Raw genomic sequence first — 6,000 nt, forward strand, 5'->3', positions numbered from 1 at the left:
TTAAGAGTGTAACACATAGCGGCACGCTAGTCATTCAAGGAACAGCTTCATTTGCCATATCATTCTTCGAAATTCAACTGCAGAACTGGTATGTTACAGGGAATTGGAGAGGGAGCAAAAGGCTACATTTCGCCAACAAAGATGGTAAAACTGAAACCAGAGTCATGCTTCAATAGGGTAAATAAAACGATGGGCCTAATATGGGCTAAACATTGTTAAACATCGCACTTAACGTAAGCCAGGCAGCATAAACAGAATACAAACAGTTTTTTTTGTTTGTTTGGTTAAGTACATGACATTTGGTATATCATCTCACGTAAGCACGTTTGTTGCTTAACAATTAAAGAAGAGGACACACACACATATATACACATATTGGCATATATGAGTCTTGCTGTTAGACCGTTTTCTGTAGATAAAGTAAGCCTGAAGGAAGTCTATTCCACCGTGTTCTTCAAAAGCGTTCCTCATCGCCACAGCATTTGGACTTGATAACAAACATCTATCAGTGTCTCAAACATGTAAAGCAAACAACTTTTTGTTTTTGGGTATGTGTTAACCGTACCGATGTGTCAGTAGGAATTTTCTGTATGTGCTTACAGCACCCTCTAGTGTGTACAGAAAAACATCACGGTCAACAAACTCCCCCCCCCAAAACAATTGGATAATTCTTGGATTCATATAGTACTCTGCATCTGTGTTTCACGAGAAGAATTGCGCTGGATATTTTTATTCCTAAAATTTTTCTTAGGGTGCACGCAAAGTCTTTATTAAACATTGTATACTTTATAAAACAATTAAAGTTATGAGGTAAAAGCTGATATACAAAGTATGTAAGTACACTGTATATAAGTTATATATATATATATATATATATATATATATAACTTATATACAGTGTAAAGGCAAAACGTGGAAGTTCCCTGAGCAATTGATTAGTTGGTGTTAAGGGTGACTCGCTACCATAGATGAGAAAAGAATACTGACAATGATATTGAATTTGGCCAGCTGGTGGTGCTATTGGTTAAATAATTCTGTGTGTACGTTGGCTCTAGGGAACCCACATCTTGCAATGTCAAACACTGTGCTGTGAACATTTAAAATAAACAGGCTGATTCATCCCTATCAAGATAAAATCTTTTCGACGGTCTGTGGTGCCCAAGAGGTGAGTTTTAATCCCTTAGGCCCGTTCTAAAGGCTTAAGAGTCGATGAGAATCAAGCTAAAAGTATAAAGCTCTGTACGTGCGATATGTGGTCTTATAACACCCATATCATTGGTTTTTGAAGAAATATGAGGAATTATTTGCAGAGATGAATACCACATCACAACCAAATAATTTATAAAATCTTAATGACAACGAAACACAGTCCGTAACCCTGACATTATAAACCTCATTTAAATGTGACCGTACAGGGAATTAAGGATGTACTACAGAACGGTTTGGCATCAGATGACCTGAGACTTTGTTGTTTTAAAGGACTTGAACTCTGAGGTCCGTCTGGTGAGATCTCTCTGCTGTTCTTCAGCGTCACACCGTACATCTGACTCTAAAATGCTTCTGATTCAATAATGTGCATCTGGAGAGGCTCCATTCACATAAGTAGTGTGTCTGCCCCTCGTTGAATTGGCTCTAACAGGAGCATTCAGGCCTGTGGTGACCGCAATGTTTACTGGGCCAGTCCAGCCCAATTAGCCGCCTGTGTCAGAGCAGATGTGCCCATCGAATCGTGCCGACCCTTTTTTTTTTTCTTCTGGCGACGTGTGTTTCCCTTTTCTGGGCTAAACAGACCCTGCTGGTTTATTTGAATAATTTTTAATTGCCCCAGCAACTGACTGGAGAAAATATCCATCTCCGAAAATGATCGGATGAACATAATAATTTAATTATCGCTGCGTGTTTTGTTTTGTTCCTAATAGATAGGACAACTATTGTTGTACCTATGTTGAGTTTGTATGAAAATAAAACAGAAAAATTAAGCTGGATAGTGCTTTGAGCCTTTTTGTACTGTTATTCGTTCTAATTGTACTGACTCTGCAAGGGATTTGTTTTTCTCTTGATGTTTGATTTCCATTTATGGAATATATATCGACATGCTAATTGCCGTCATTAAGGGGTGCGCAACAATTTTACAGGCGTGCTGCATGACTTCATGGAACATAAAAAAAGAGGGTTTGTCAAGCACAGTGAAAGAGACAAAACATCCTCTGCCACCCACTCAAAAATCAACTTCAATTCTATCTCCCCTCCTATTTGCAAGAGAATGCATTAATTGCACATCCGTATTGAGACACTACGTGACGTAGTATGTGTTTGTCTCTGTCTCGTATAGCTTCTGGAGAGATGTTTTCTCTGCGTACTACTGTAGGGGTGTTTATTTTTTCTTTAAATGAGCGTAAATGTTGGGCTATTCACTCTGACAATCTCAGCTGAGAGATGGCTCAAACTGATTCCCACTCACACAGGGGAAGATCCTGCTCCTATCAGGAAACAGAACAAGAGAGAACGACAAATATATGTCTCGTCGTTCTGAAAGACGCCGTGAGAGTCAAGAACAGAAACCTGTCCAAATAATTATTTCCTTTACAACCTTGAGTCCTTTTCACATGGCTATTCAGTCCTAGGCCTGCGAATTTAGAAGAAGTGTGAATAGATTTATTTCAAAGGAGCAAACACAGAGATGTCACACGCTGGATTTAAAAGGGCGCCATGAGGCGGTAGCCTGTGTCCTTTCAACGAAAAATGAACCTGCAAGACAAACTCTGAATGAATGGGTCGAGATAACAAATGTGCGAGTCAGACGCCATCTGATTTGAATGTCTGATCTTGAATTACATGTAGTTTCTTAGATAAATAGCTTAGCTGTGTTTAATAAATGAGCTACCTTTTTAAAAACAGTAAAGGAACACAAAGGATTATATCACAAATTAATTGATTAATCAATCAACCAACCAACCAACCAATCAATAAGTCTGTCGGTCAATCAATCAATCAATTAAAAAAAACTGTCATGAAATTTCCGGTGTGTGAGCCCTTTGTCTCAACACTGTGTCAAAAAAATCCAGATCTGCCCGTCACTGAAGTGTCACTGGGTAACACTGAAAGAATATTGTGGAGAAAATCTGACAAATCTTGAAGTATGACTACCTCCATAGTTTTATCTCTGCCCATAAACTATGGAGGTGGAGACAGCTGAACCCTTCTCCCACACCAGGCTCTCTTATTCAGAGCGTGCCTGAGTCATTTCACAAAGATGCACTTCATGCTTGGAGTCGGTTGTGAGGTATTTCCCTGCTAACAGCGCCGAAAATGAGTAAAAGAGCGATTGATGCGCTACTTAATGTTACAGATCTCTCGTCTTAGTGTACGTGTTGAGGTGCAGGAGTTACGCCTCTTATTTACTTGTTGAAGTAAAACGAGGTTCCAAGAGCCTTGGAAGTAAAAACATTGCGCATAGCATACGGTGAACTCCGGTGAGCCCTGTACTTACACTGACATTTAACATACTCGTTCAGCAGATGCTGTTATCCTGCGTAACGTGGTAAGAAGCGCATACAGTTAATTGGTGAAATAATTTGCGCGCAGGTCACGGCTGGCACACTGTTCCAAAGGGGAGGGCAGTATGGAACCAAATCATAAGAAAAAATCAGGCTTGACGCAAAACGAAAGAAGTCATTTTCGTGCAATGCACAAATACAGAGTGCACATTATAATTCTGAAAATTAATACAGTTAACAAACGGCGAATGCTGTCAAAAGCTATGAATGATACAGCTAATACATGGTGCAATACTGCACCACAGAACAGTCCAGTGAGTACTGCCGAGAACACGACATGCCATGTTCTAGTCAGGGGCATGGTTTTTAAAGACAGGTTCTAATAAAATATGTGTAGTGGCAGGGAAGTCACAGAATTTGTTCCGTCTCTTAGGGGCAAGGACTCCCAGCCAATGGAACTTAGCTTTATGAGCATGTTGCGTGCACACACGGCCAGTTGCCAGTGGCCAGTTGTCCCAGCAGTGTGGACTGATTACGAAGGTTCGTGCTCCCGGACCACGGGCTGGAGGCACGTTGAGGCAATAGCATCGGTGGCATGGAAAGCTTATATCTGCGCTACCACATATCTTGATACACCAATATCTAGATATGTGATAAACCATATTAAAAAAGTGTATATATATATATATGATAATATCTTGTTTTTAATAACTTAATACCTGTTTTATTATATTTTAATATTTAGCACTCTTCATATTCGGTTATGAAATTATTTGCCTTGGGAGAGAAAAGCTGGGGGCTGGTGGAATGGAGAGGAGAAGGTGAAGAATGGTTTATGGAGAATGGATAGGTATGGTTTTGGAATGGGTGAGTGTCATCTCATTGGCTGTTATAGCAGAGGAGAGAACTTTGAACAGAGCAAGACACCGAGTCAGCTCAGCACCCTCTCTCCAGCACCCAGATTGGTCTAAACAAAGCACGTCTTAGAGCCAAGGCAGGGGCTGCATGAGGTGATCCAGTGCACTGGGTGATTAAGTGTTAAGATGCCAAAAAAAAAAATCAAGACAGAGACAGCGAGAGGGAGCAATTTAAAACTGAAGCAGCAGCGTAAAGGAGCGCATAGGAGAATGTGTGGACTGAGGGAAGAAAGGTGAAAACTTTGGGGGAAAGGTGAGAAAGGGAAAGAGAGTTAAGGTTCCCCCTTAACTCCGCAACATTAACAGGTAAGTGGTGAAGCCGAAGGGGGTGGGTTGGGGTTAAGCACAAGAAGGAGACCAAAGGAAAAAAAACTGAAGAAACCAAGGGGATCTCTGTGAATTTAGTGCCGGGTCCAGTGGGCTGCTGGCCTTGCAGATATGTGACGACTCAGAAAAGATCAGGTTGACTGATTTCAGGTGTGACAAGATGCTGATTTCCCAGACTGTATCTGAGAGGCGACTGAAATCAGCTGAGAGCATCAGTGTGGTGCCATCATTAAGAAAGGAGCTCAGGAGAACATTCGGTTCAATTAAGAAACACCCTAGTGATTCTGAATGGAAACAGACAACAACAACAGGCATACACACAGTAACATGGAAATGGACAGATCAGTTAGACAAGGCAGAGAGAATTTCCAAAAGGAAGTAATGAGTGAAGGGACACACCCTCCTGCCTACCATCATGCCAGTTCTGAGATCCAGGCTAGGAAGCTCTCTGGTATTGAAAATCTATGACTGCTTTTCATTAGTTATTCTCTGTGTTCATTTCCTGATACACTTGTGTGTGTGTGTGTGTGTGTGTGTGTTCTTTCTCTCTCTCTCTCTCTCTCTCTCTCTCTCTCTCTCTCTCCTTCTCTCTGTCGTTCTTTCTTTCTCCATTAAGTATGGCCCCTTTGCTGTCTTCCATCAATACAACACACCCACCTCCATAAATTCCACTGAGCTTTGACTATAACTACAGTGTCCTCAAATGGGCCTGGGCCGGTGTAAAGGCAAGGCTGATCATTACTAGATCTGAGTCATCCTAAGTCTTCAAACGCACTGTCATCTACTTCAACTAACTGAGAGCCTGTGAATTACAACTTGTGATAATGTAAACAAAAACATGGGTAATGAGTGACACTCATTGAGTAGCACGAAATTTAATCTGAAATTTAAAAACCGACACGTAATCAGAGCCACAGACCATAAAACAAGCTAAACAATAGAGAAATTCAAACGCGTAACTTTGGCAAATGCTTGAGTTGTTCACACGAATTCCCCTGACACATCTGATGTCCTTGGCTTTAAAAAAAAAAAAAAAATTGGAATGGTCAAGTTAATTTTCCAAAGCTCTGATTCAATACCAAATGGAGAAGAAGTGTGTCATAACAAAGAGTACTCTGTAACATGCAAAGCCTTCTTTAGCAGACTGAAAAAAAAAACAACAACAAAAAAAGAAAAAAAAACCTCAGTGAGCTCAGTGACTGTAAATGCCAAAATAAACTTCTGCCAATGAAGTGGCAGGAGTAATGAAGGCAAAATAA

The sequence above is a fragment of the Chanos chanos genome, chromosome 12, assembly GCF_902362185.1.
Source record: "Chanos chanos chromosome 12, fChaCha1.1, whole genome shotgun sequence".
NCBI lineage: Eukaryota > Metazoa > Chordata > Actinopteri > Gonorynchiformes > Chanidae > Chanos > Chanos chanos.